Raw genomic sequence first — 14,089 nt, forward strand, 5'->3', positions numbered from 1 at the left:
GAGTCTCTCTCATTTCTTAGGCACTGGGATGCTGCTACCAGGATACCCACAAAAATTTAAAAACATATATTGTGTCAGAAACACTGTAAGTGCAAAGTAGCCTAAGAAAGCACAGCTGACCAAGTATATAGAGTTTACCAGAATCCAAATTCCCTAGGATGAACTAGGAAAGCATTATTCTTCCTGAAGAGTGGAATATATTTAAGCAACACACAGTTACAGACCTTTATAATGCTGGGATTGGTGTGTCAGTTGAAGATTAAAGAGAGCTGAGGACATATAACAATAGATTCAAGGCTAGCCCTGACACAGCTGCACAGGGAAATAAAAGGAATAACATCAACACACACACACTCCTGCATGGCTGCATTGTATCTTGGCTTCAGGAACAGTGGGAAAAGGAGGCGTCATGCTGTTGCTAACTCCCTCAACAAGCAAGTGGATGAGGGAATGGTTATGGAGGAGTAAGGCATAGGCAGAATCTTGACTGCGCCTTCCAAAACACAGCCAGCAGAGCTGGTAGGGTGGGAGGGATATAATCTGCACCAGGTGAAGATCTGGCACATATTTCTTCTTCCCCTTTGGAGTCGTAGTTCCTTTTCTGGGCTCCTCCTGTGGTGGCACATCTATATGTCTTCCTCTAATGAAGGAAATGAAGAAGGGCTCAATTTGACCAATGATGAATATGTAACCCCCAAAAGCTATCCCAATATGTGCATGCTATACACTTTGGGGCAGACTTTCCGAAAAGGTCAGGGACAGATTTTCAAGGGCTCAGTGCTCATAGTCAGGGCCAGATTTTTAAAACAGCTTTCAAAATACTTGACAATTTCATAGCACCTTGATGAAGACATCAATGAACACCACTGAATTTGGCCTCAAAACACAACTATGCTGTAAGATAAGTATTATTTTAGTGCACTTACAGAGAGGTAAATTGAGACAAGGAAAAATGAAGGGACTTGCTCAAAGTGGCTTAAAGTGACTCTGCTCAAGATGACACAAGGAATAGCAATCATGATTTTCTAATTCCCAGGCTATGCCTTAACACAGTTCCATCCTTTCTCTTGAGAATAAAGTCTAGCAATACAGTACAGGCTCTTTTAGAGCAGTATTTTACCCCTTAGTCTTCTTATAGCAGTATATTACCCATTGACAATAGATTCTTGAATAGACTCTCAAAGGGATTCTTGCAAGGTTTGTACAATTTATATTGTGCATTCATACAAATCAATATGTTGTATCTGTAGGTTTGGGGGAGAGAAATCCTTGTTCCTTGGTTTCATATTTCTGCATGACATCTGTATTGCCTTAAATCCAGCAGCAACTATGATGCCTAATGACTAGTAACAGGTATTTCCGGAAAGTGGCTGATCTGCATACCTCAGGTTCCATCTTTCCTTGGATCAGGCTGGGAAAAGGAAACTACTGCAGGAAAGAAATGACCAATGTAAGGTCTTCTGATAAAATAGTAGGAGGTGGAGCCAAAGAAGTATTTGATGTCAGCAAATGCAGCAAATGTCAGCAAATGCAGTTTAAAGAAGGAATCAGCCCCAAGATCCTTAATATGATAGGAATCACCATTGCCCAGCTTCCTATGGCCAAAAAACAGCAGAGATTTTCAATCCAAAATTATCTTTCAACCCTACAGTCCTTAAACCTGATTTTTCTTTGCTTACTTTACATCTTAGGATACAACTAATCGAGTTAAATAAACTTATTGCCTTCTGAGTGTTTTCTCAGGAAAATGGAACACACTTGATTCTCTCTCTCTCTGTCAGCTTCAGACCCCAACTAAAACCTCTCCAGCGCATCATCAGAGATTTACAGCCTATCCTGAAAAATGATCCCTCACTCTCATAGATCTTGGGAGACAGGCCAGTCCTTGCTTACAGACAGCCCCCCAACCTGAAGCAAATACTCACCAGCAACCACACACCACACAACAGAACCACTAACCCATGAACCTATCCTTGCAACAAAGCCCGATGCCAACTCTATCCATGTATTTATTCAAGTGACACCATCATAGGACCTAATCACATTAGCCACGCCATCAGGGGTTCTTCACCTGCACATCTACCAATGTGATATATGCCATCATGTTCCAGCAATGCCCCTCTGCCATGTACATTGGCCAAACCAGACAGTCTCTACGCAAAAGAATAAATGGACACAAATCAGACATCAGGAATCATAACATTCAAAAACCAGTAGGACAACACTCCAACCTCTCTGGCCACTCAGTAAAAGATTTAAGGGTGGCAATTTTGCAACAGAAAAGCTTCAAAAACAGACTCCAATGAGAAACTGCTGAGCTTGAATTAATATGCAAACTAGATACCATTAACTTGGGTTTGAATAGAGACTGGGAGTGGCTGAGTCATTACACATATTGACTCTATTTCTCCATGTTAAGTATCCTCACACCTTCTTGTCAACTGTCTAAATGGGCCATCTCGATTATCACTACAAAAGTTTTTTTTCTCCTGCTGATAATAGCTCATCTTAACTATTTAACCTCTGACAGTTTGTATGGTAACTTCCAACTTATCTGTATGTGTATATTTATATATATATATATATATATGTTTCATTCTATGCATCCGATGAAGTGGGCTGTAGCCCACGAAAGCTTATGCTCTAATAAATTTGTTAGTCTCTAAGGTGCCACAAATACTCCTGTTTTTTGCGGATACAGACTTACATGGCTGCTACTCTGAAATCTCTCTAGACAGCCAGCAGAACTCAGGCTGCAGCAGCAGAAAGTCTGCCCAGAGAAGCTGTACACCATTAGTGGGCCAGCTAACGAAGCCCAGAAAGTGGTAGGCACTAACTAGGCTGGGGCAGGCCAAGTCACCTAAGAGATGCACCAGTTCAGCACACCTCTCTCAAAGTCTCAGCCAGTGGGGTTCCTATGGACCCTAGCTGATTATAAAACTGCTCCTCTCTAACAAAACCCACAGGATATACATTACTGCCACCTGCCCACCACCAAGTGAATTGCCTTTCTGAGGCAGGTATTTAATAAACAACAAAGGGTATGTCTACACTGCAATTAAAAACCTGCAGCTGGCCAGGGCTCAGGCTAAGAAGCTGTTCAGTTGCATTGTAGATGTGCAGGCTTGGGCTGGAGCCTGGACTCTAGGACCCTGAAAGGTGGGAGGATCCCCCGAGTCCAAATGTCTACACCGGTGATTCTCAAACTTTTTTTTTTCGTGGCCCACTTGAAAATTGCTGAGGGTCTCGGTAGACTTAATGATCTTTCCAAATGTTGTTTGTACCGCTAGCTAACTATTGTAAAGTGCTTTGGATAAAAGCACCATAAAAAAGAAAACAATAATCATTCACCTTTTTTGTTCTACAGATAAAAGCACACAACTCATATTTTAATATCAGTAGTCTTACCTTTCTAATGCAATGGATGTGCCCTCCCTCCCCTGCCACGGCAGCCGCTGAGCTGGGGCTGGAAAGGAGGGGTTCTCTCCCTCTCTCCCCTGCCGTAGCAGGCCCCGAGCTGTGCCTGAGAAGGAGGTCCGTCTCTCCCCAGCAGCCGCAGCCCTGGAGCTGGGGAAAGTCGCCTCTTTCTCTGGCCACCACAGCCCTGCACATCCCAAATTCCTCCCACCCCCTCTTCTAACCCTACTGCCCCCTCCCACCTAGCCCCTATTCTCCCCAAGGCCACCACCTCACTTACATGTGCATCTTCACTTACATGTGCCACGCCTCTACTTCATTCTCTCGTGTGCGGCCGCCCAGGTGCACACCTTAGAGGGAACTATCCGCAGACCACCTGAATGGAGCTCGTGGTCCAATGCTGGTCCACGGACCACAGTTTGAGAACCTCTGGTCTAGACCATAATTAAACAGCCCCTTAGCCCAAGCCCTGTGAGACTGAGTCAGCTGGCACGGGCCAGCCGCGGATTTTTAATTGTAGTGTAGACATACCCTTAAGAGCCTCAGAGCTCTTACATCCTCCAACAGACATTTGTGGAAGCCAATGATGTACTAATAGCTGCTTTTACACAAAGAGAGTATAAACACAGAGACTGAAATCCTATACAATTCCACTATAGGGTGGCTCCTATAGAACAGACCTGTAGTGACAGTCCTAGGCCAGTCTGCATTGTTTAAACCTCATCTGTGATTTTCATTTTCCAAAACTGTGGGCATAATGCCAACTTCAAACCCTTTCCCTTAGGTTTTTAAACTCAGTAGTACTTGGTGCATGTACTATTTATGAGGCATGAAAATGATAAATGTTGCGTCTTCCCTAATTCAAATCTCTGGTATTTTTTTCCTCCAATTTTTCCTAATTTTGGTGCCAGTGGAACAAGAAAGCACATTGGACTGATACATCAAGAAAATAAAACTGCTAAGTGAGATCTTATTTGGAAGTGTCAGTGTTTCTGATTGACCCCCTTCTTGATGATAAAATATTTACTACACTAAAAAAGGATTTAGAAATATTTTGTTCAGTAGCAGGCAGTGTAGGATTAGTGCTTAGATGCCAAGGAGACGGATGCCCTCATAATACCCAAAAGCGAGAGATTAGATTTGAAGTTATTCTTGTATCAGCTCTTTAGCTGGACACTGGTGCAGACATACAACACTCAGGCTTGCCAGTTTTACTAAAACAAATTTAGATTAAAAAGAGAGGAATCAGGACAATGTTTCCTCACCAAATACAAATAACCCCATCGTCTTATACAGTACTGTGTAACTCTCCCTCAGAATCCCACTCCTACCCGTGCCTGTTATCATTCCTCCCTATGTCAGTTGTATCTCTTCTAACATGGGGTTTGATCCTGGCCAGGGTTGGACTCCTAGATTTTAAGATCATCAGTGTAGGAAAAAGGATTTTGTTCCCTCTGTTTATGGTTCTATATAACTAATAAATAAAATCAGCATCATTATAATGCAATTCCACTCAAAGACTACAATATCACCCAGGTTATGTCCTGTGATAGAGTAACAAGAGATGTAGCTTTAAACAAAACAGGTTAAAATTAGATTTATTTAATTTTAAGTGGTCCCAGGAGTTCCAGATTATTTTGTTGGTAAACTATTGTTTTCCTCAGAAGAACAAGGCACTTCACTTTCAGGACACAGTATTCCAAAGCTAACCATGTGGTTTTCAGGCATTAAATTTTGAGCCAAATAGCACGCTGAGTCTGACATTAAAATGTCTCTCGTACATATGGCCTAGATTTGTTACTTCTTCATCTTTGAATTATTACTTGCCTTTAAAACTAAAGAATGACATGTTTTAAAGATTTGTATTTTATTAGTGTAATGTATTAATAAAGTGTCCTTAAAGGTTTTGCTGAAACATTAGGCCTTAATTTCAGACCATTCTTTTGGTTTCAGACATTTTTCTGCTTTGTTCCAAATTTATGCCTGTGAAATGTAAGTGGAGATCTTCAGTTGTGAATAAGGTCTTTTCAGAAAACAGGAAAGAATAGGTCATTTACACATCCCATTATACTGTTCTTCTTTGTTTCTTGGTAAGCAAGCAAAATATAAATTGAAGATGTTTAAAGAGAAGGATCTGATCTGATAGAATTCATTCTTGGTCCTCAAGAGGTCGCTCATTTTATGAATTCCCAGCAGATACAAAGAAGCTACTCATGGCTGTTAACATTACTTCAATAAACATATTTTCCAGATTTCCCCACACTTTCCCAGTACTTGTCTTATTGCTCTTCATTGCCTCACAATGTATAATTGTTGAATTACTTTCTCAACTTTGCTCAGCTTCCCTCTCATAATCTGATGATCACCAACAGTATCCGGACAGTACTACTTTGTTTTGATTCCTGTTCTCATGCAGTATTTTACTGAGACCTAATTGTTCAGCTATTTCTTCTTCTTTCCCTTTTCCCAGCTAACTGGGGTTGGGTCGCCAGATAGGCCTTTTCCAAGGATCATTGCTGGTCCAATGCTTGCTCCATATCCACTCCATCCCTCCATACACAGTCTATCCAATGTTTTCTTGGCCATACTCTTGTCCTCCATCCATGAACTCTAGTCACAAATGCCTCCCTAACAGGATTCCTTTCATTCATCCTTTGTACATATCAGCTTTCTCTCTTGCAGTTTCTCCCTGAAACCACAGACCTCGGTCTCACTCCTGAGAACATCATTCCACTTATGGTCCAGCATGTCCCTCAAGCAACTCATTTCAGTGGCTTTAAGTCTTTTCCAGTGCCTCTCTTTAGTTGTTGTGTCTCTTATCTGTACAGTAGAGCTGGTTTTACTATAGTTTAGTATAGTTGTCCCTTAAGTAGTCTGGGCATTCGTTTATCATACATCACTCCACTTATCTTGCACCAGACTTCACCCATACTCAGTAGTCTTGCTTGCAATTCTCTGTAGATTTCTCCATTTGCCACTAACCTGCCCCCAAGGTACTTAAATACAGAAACCTAATTGTTCAGCTACCTGCCCTTGCAATTTCCTCTCTGAGAGGAAATTCAGTTTACATAGATGAAAATTAGACATGGAGAAAAGTTTTCTTGTGTCATCTGCACTGTAGATCACATTTCCACAAAGTGGGCCTCTATTGCACATTCTGTTCTGATTCTACATGAAGCAGAGACCTGCAAAGACCTCACAGGATTAAGGCCTAGTTCAGGGTTGCCAGCTGTCAGGATTTTATTATAAGTCTTGTGATGTTTAGAGTTTTTCTTAAAACCCCCCGCTGCTAAAATCAAACAATTGCATGAGAATCTCAGATTTTGGTTTAAAAAAAGGAAGTCTCTAGCCCTCCTAGTTGTGCGGAATACGTGACCTGAGTGCACCCTGGAGTCTCAGAAGCCAGAAGGCAAGGAAAACGAATGCAAAATGCATTATTTTTTAAAATTCTCATGATTTTTAAGCCAGTCTCATAATTATGTGCACTCATGAATTATGAACACTTGGTGTTGACGTTACTGAAGGGCCTTGAGGAAAGAGACCATTGCTAACAAGAGCAGATGTCTCAAGTCAGATACTTAGTTATTTCCCTCACAAGGGAATTAGCGAGAATTAAAGAGCTGCCTTCTAGACAACAGTTATTACTATTGTTCTTATAATATTGGGTCCTGATCTTGCCAAATATTACACAGATATGTTGTCTTTGTTCATGCAAGTAGTCCCGCTGAATGGCATTGTTAGTGTAAGCACATTCACCCGAGTGAAAGTGTGCAGGATTTAGCCTTTAATTTATTAATATTGGGTGATATTGTGACCTTTTCATGCACACACTGATGGTGCCCTTTGCGCCATGCTCTCCTCTGCTGTAGAGATTCTTCCATTATAGTAGGACCTGGAGGCAAAAAATGGGAAATATACAGGACTTGGAGCCAGTACCTTTCCCAGACCTGAAGATGAGCTCTGTGTAAGCTCAAAAGCTTGTCTTTCTCACTAACAGAAGCTGATCCAATAAGGAATATGACCTCACCCATCTCGTCTCTCAGTACAAAACTGTCTTTTTGACCCCAAAATAATGCATAGCAGGCTTGCTTCAGGAGCTTCTCAGACCACCATCGCTGTACACCTCAGTACCAAGGTTACCTTCTGTGCCACTTAGCTAATATAACATAATCTCCTTGATTTGTGATGACAAATTCATTTCCTAAATGTAAATTACTGCTGTTTATGCAACAGCACTGATTTTTTTTAAAATAAGCTGTAGTCAAAATGCTGATGAACCACAAAGTTGTGTAATACATGAGTGACGACGCAGTAAATGTTGAAATAAAAATGTATTTCAAAATTTGGTGCATTATGAACAATTTATTTCAATACAAAGAAATTAGGAAATGAAAGAAAGATTCAAGATAGTTAAGAGCTATCCTTTTTTAGGATATGAAATATAAAAGCTTACCTTAACAAGGTTACAATTGTAAACACTCAAAAGATATGTTCACTCTTTGTCCATTGACAGATTATCAACAATAGGAATGCATCATATTCAGGTCTCCCTACTGGAAATTCCATTTAAAACTGTTAAATCAGTTACTAGTGGTTCCACTGACAACTGGTTTTGGAACAGACCAATGGGTCTATTGGTGTACAGGTTCTGAAGCTGTTGGTTCATAGGATTAGGTTGAAGGAATCTGTAGCTTCAGCATCTAAAGGCCAACAGAACCACTGATGGAGTCTGTTGGCATTTTGGTTGGGTCTACCAAATCTAGGCCTAACACCAGAATGAAAGAGTAAGGAAATCTAAAGACTTCATGGTTGTTCTGCTTCACCAAAACCTTCTTGGTAAACTCCCTAAAAAATGAAAGATTTAAGACCAGGTGATAACTGTCAAGATTATCAGCATCAAGAGTTGATTTCTTCCCGAGTCTTAACAATGCTTCAGAACCCAACGGGAGGAATTTATAATCTCCAACAACAACCAATCTAATGCCACCCCACTAGATTTTACCAAGCAAGAAGGGCATGAGTCTAAATCACAGGTAATAGTTCAAAACTCCTTAAACACCTCCAGGACTACCATGAACAAGTGTAGTCAAAACACAAGTGGAGAAAAGATTGCATTTACCTTCCTCCCCTCCACACACACATATATACACCTGGGTACGTACCTGCAAGCGTGAAGACCTTCAATCCAGTCTAAATCAAAGCAGCCTTGTCCGCAAAGTAGATGGAAACCCATGATTCTGTGTGCAAGCAGACAAACCAGGCTGTCCATCACCTAGAAGAGTCCCCCTGATTTGTTCTTCATAAATGCCACAGTGGAGAAGACACTTTTATTTGCCTCCATCACAACCATTACCTTAACATTTCAACAATTCTTTGGCACAATCAGTCTGATTCAAATCATAATGTCTGCTCTAGCCTCTTTTCATCCCACTTCTTCTGTCACAGGTTGTCTGTTCACCAAGATGATGTTTAAGAAAAATGAAAGAGAAGGTGGCATTTAGGCACTATCACATACACAATTCAGGACAACAGATGATGATAATGTCCCACTAAACTATCACTGGCTAAACAGCATTCTGAAATGCATCTGGTTCCATTAATCTCTAAAAGTAAACCATTATAATTAGTCCTATTCATGGATGGGAGCAAAAGTGAACTCAAACCTCACAATGAAATCCATCACAAGGCTGTAGTTCTCAAATACACATACACCTCCAATCCCAGTTGAAAAACAAGAGATTGTCACTCTGTTTATGCACTGAGACAGAAATAGTCCCATGGTTGCCATTATGACCATAACTTCATGAACTAGCCTAGAAAAATCATCATCTGGTTGGACATTGCTATCACCCAAGACAACCTGTGTCAGTAGTTGCAAACTATATTGGACAAGAAGTCATTCAGTCCAACCAGTTTCACCAAGATGCAGTTCTGCAGTCTGTATACCAGTCAAATCCTCATTTTAACCTCATTCCAGGATCCACAGTGAAATGAACTGGAGTAGAAAATGATGTGTCTCCACAAATCCAATTAATCAGATATGCATTTTACATTGATTTAGACTACCAAGAAGAAAAAATGAATAACAGCAAAAATTAATTGAAATTTCACAGTAGTTATTTGTACACTACATCCCGCACCACTTTAATCTTGGGTTGAGTTTCCAGCCCAGCTCCAGCAGCAATTGGCTGCCAACTGACAAGTCTTTTGAAGTCTGCCACACAAAATGTTCCAGACCTTAAAAGTACAATACTCCCATGCAGCCCTCACAATGCTTAAAGCTCAATACAGGCTTGCTTGTCTGTAATTTTAAAATGATAAATTTGGGATTGTATCCCAGCTGTGGCCAAGCTCTGCTTGGCAGAGTTAAGAAGAGAATGGCAGATCCCCAATCCTAGAGCTGGGTGGGGGTCATTTTGGATCCAACATAACTTAACCTGAGGGCAGCTCTAAATTACACTCGTTGGAATAGTCTCCTAGGGACTGCTCCACTTACCAGTGACTGCTCTTGCCACTCTCTTGACATGCCTCCTTTGTGTCTGGTGGGCAGTGGGTGGGAAACAGCTGGCTATGTTGGCTTTATCCCATCCAGGGCTTCTCCTACACAAGTGGAATCCCCAGTTGCCTCTTTATGGCAGCTTCCCAGCTGCTTTGCCCTACCTGACCAGCACTAAGGAGCCAAACAAGTTGTGAGGATCTGGGCTTCACTGTTTTCGGAGGCAGTTTTGGTCAGAAATGCCTGTCAGAGAATGCAGTTGTCGTCATTTACATTTTCAGTTTCTCATTTAGTTTTACAGATTCAGATTCATCGTCAGTAACATTTTCATGTTGAGATTCAGTTGCAGTATTGCCACCCCCACTTATATCGTCATCATTCCAGGAAGAGGATAGCAGTTCTCTTTCAGTGAAATTGCCTGGCCAATATCCATTTCAGTTCCTTTTTATTTTCTGAACCATTTTAGATGAGAAACAGCAGAGCAATGCCTTCTTCATTTCCCTTCACCCGCTATGTTGTTTTCTCACGATGTTTTTTGTTTATTTGTTTGTTTCCACTTCTCATTTTCTCTGTAATTTTGAACCTTTGGTCGAGGTGTAACAACCATTGAAACTTTTGTAGCTGGTTTTTTAATCTGTGGTGTTTTTCATCTAGCTTTTTTCTTAAATCTGGTCTAATCAAATCAGATCTCTTTGTAACTGAAATTTAAGAAATAACTCCGCAGAGTTTTCCATGGGCTTGTTTGCCATACTGACTGACATGAGAAAAGAAAGTTTGTGATACATGGTCATAGGGTTCAACCCTAATTTTTCTCTTATGGCCTTCAGGGTTGCAGAATCTACAATGCTGCATAGGGACATACGGTTCTGTTATTACTCTCTGAGTTACCAGTAAACCCCAGGAAGGGGGGTGAGTTTGACCTTATACAACATGTGTAGATTTTATTTTACTAGAATGGGAATGCCACCTGCTCACGTGCCCTTTTAACTGTCTGCACAAAGCATTCTGCTAACCACACACACAGTCACCGCAGTTGTTAAAGTTCTACACACCACCAGAGACTTCCTATATTTAAGGTCACAGGCAGTCTTCATAGCCAAATCACCTCCTTATTCTTCCCTTGGCTCCTGAATAACCACATACACAACAGGAGCCATCCGGGCTAATAAAGGCCCTGTGGTGTCATCCAGATATGCTGAGCCTATGTAATAGAGTTTATTGCTAACATTACTTACTGCACATCTAAGAAAGGATGTGTTGTGCATACTGAATTCCTTTCTCCTCCTAAGTGCTCCAAACCAACTGGATGCACTTTCCAAGTAGGATAGTTCCAGTGGCCTTGGTCAAGGATGGCAAATAGTTGCCAAATAGTTCTTGATTATGGATCTTGTACACTTGATTGGCATCTTTTTCCAAACCAGCCAAGCTATGAAGTTTTTTTGTTTCTTCTCTTCCCTTCTCTTCCCTACTCCCTGTTTTTCTTAGAAAACAAAAAACAAAACAAACAACAAAAACAACAACTGAACACAAAAAAACCCTTAGAAATTAAACATAAATAACTTTTTAAATGAGCATTGTGGTTGCACAATTAAACACTGAGACTTGAGGAAATGCCAAAGTTAAAACTGACCCTGCAACTTTAACCATGGTCTCTTGTATGTACACATTATGGTACAGTCTTTACTTATGTGATCACATTCTATTCAGATAATACATTTGTATTATATTGTACATTTTTGTACAATAATTATACATATATGCCGATTCATAGTATTATGTGTACTAACTATTCTGCATACTTCACACAGCGTCCATGAAAGTAATTTCTGTAGAATATTCACAGTAAACCGTACTTTTTAAACATATTACAGGTGAAATTTAACAATACAGTCCACAATGAATACGTACAATACAATACAGTGGAAATATAGGGGCTTAGAATCAAGTTACAACATTAACTCTTGCAATGACTACACCACAATCAGTGGAGCCGCATTAATATATCTTATGTAAATACATTTCTATTTGTTATATAATCAAATGTTTAATATCTTAACATCCACATACTTTTTTTCTCTCAGCTTTTGGAAAAATAAGTTTTCAATGTACTTGTCCATGTCTAGTTAGAAATATAATTATAAATTTCATATCAGTAGCATGCAAGTATAAATTCTGTACACAAATTCTCACTCATTAAAGAAACAAGTGAACTCTATCTTAAAGTACATCCAGTACTTGGAGAAAGTAATATTTGAACTTTTTTAAGACAGTGTGAGACTAAGCATTATTAAGAGTCTATTTTAACCTGAAAAGGCCTGGCCAAACAAGAAATTATAAAAATGCACCCTTTCAATATAACTCTTTTTGTGTATTTCTCTGAGAAGCAGCTTGTGAAATTCTATAGCTAATGAAGACTGTGCTGAGGTGAATCTCTCTACAGTGAGAAAAATAAATTCCTATCGAGTGTATAGTATAATGGTGCTTAGAAAATTATTTACATACATATTTTTGAGAGAAGAGAACTTATTACAGAAAAGGGTAAATTTTCAGAAAGGCACCCTCCCTTTTGCAAAAGCAATTTTCAAAGAAGCCAGCCAGGGGTGGAAAGCTGACTGGCTTTGTCTCCTGTCAGGAAGAGAAGGCACCCAGCTGAGCACAGCTACCTACTGATTTTGTGGCAGACCAAAGTCAACTAGTCTAGAAATCTCCATCTGGAAAATGGAGTATACTTGAGTCCTCTTCCTCCCCTCCCTTGAATTCTTGGTGGAGATGTGGCAGAAAATGCCCTCACATGTGCCTACTCTCAAATCCAGACCCCTCCCAAAGACTACTTTTTCTGAGTGAAGCCCCAGACTCTGACCCACACCCCCAAAAAACTGTCTCCCAAAACATCTGCTTCTGCTAGGAGAAAGGGCCTAGAGGAGGGCCCTTTCTCACTAGAAGATGAAGACTGCTACTTTGTGAGGAGAGTGGGTCTTGGGAGAAAGCAAGAGAAAATCCCAAGACATTAATAAAATGAATACTGACTGGCCACAACAATAAATGACAAAAATAGTTTATTCAATAGTACATGTTACACAAAGTGAATCTCAAGAACTATTTTGTCCCTCAGGCAGAATTTTACTGCTACTGCCCTCAGAGCCAGGCTAGTCAATATTTACATAATATTTGTGCTATATAGATAGATTTTGTTACAGCCACACATATCCTACATATATCAGAGATGGGCCCACGTTGCAAGAGTGTATTTGAATCTAGAGCTAAATCTGAACTTCTCTAAAGTTTGATACGTTTGTATCTAGCATTTTAACTTAATTATATTTTAGTTTTATTTGGAGACTGGGGCCAGCTGCAAAGTTTAGATCCAAATCCAAAAACATATATTAATTTATAAACTTCTTGGAAGAAGATAGTTTTTAAAACTGACAGTGTGAGAAAAGCAGTCTTTTTGTGTCCTGACAATTCAGTTATAGAGTGGCCCTATTGTGCCTTTTCTGTCATTTATATTTACTTGTTGGCACAGCAAAAAAGGGGGAAAAGTGGTGAATAGAGGCAAACAGATAAACGAAAAAAGCCTTTTGATTAAACAATGCACCCCTGACATTTAGCTATGTACAGACCCAATATTTAACATTTTTAAAAGACAATACAATAAAAGAAACAGCAGCTGTTTCTATGTGATGTCAAAAAACAGGTGGGATACAAGTCTCCATACCAGCACAATCATATTGATCTCCTGATGATGCACATATGAGGCACATATGCAATCATTATTGACCCATCATGGGACTCATTTCCAGGAATATGGCCAGATAATGCCCCAATATAATAACAAACACTGTCTAGAATCAGTATAAACATTTTATCTGACAGATCAATAAAAATCCAAGGTGAAGCTGAAAAAAACCAGCATGTGTCTGTATCACAAAACAAATAGGGAGCTCCCTATTCACAAGGGCAACAGAGGCATCAGCAATTTGTGTTTCCCACACTGCCCTGCCAATGACCCCAAACCTGACCTGGAGGGGCCACCCTCACTTTGGTGAGAGGCCATTCAGTCTTGGGTCTGCCCCTGGTGCCAAACTGCTTAATTATGTGTGCCGAGGTGGTTTTATGTGGACTACTGTGTCCACTGGGACTAAGCTGAGACCCCCCAAAATTCATGTCATGGATCCG

Source organism: Natator depressus, chromosome 5 (assembly GCF_965152275.1).
Source record: "Natator depressus isolate rNatDep1 chromosome 5, rNatDep2.hap1, whole genome shotgun sequence".
NCBI classification, from domain to species: domain Eukaryota; kingdom Metazoa; phylum Chordata; order Testudines; family Cheloniidae; genus Natator; species Natator depressus.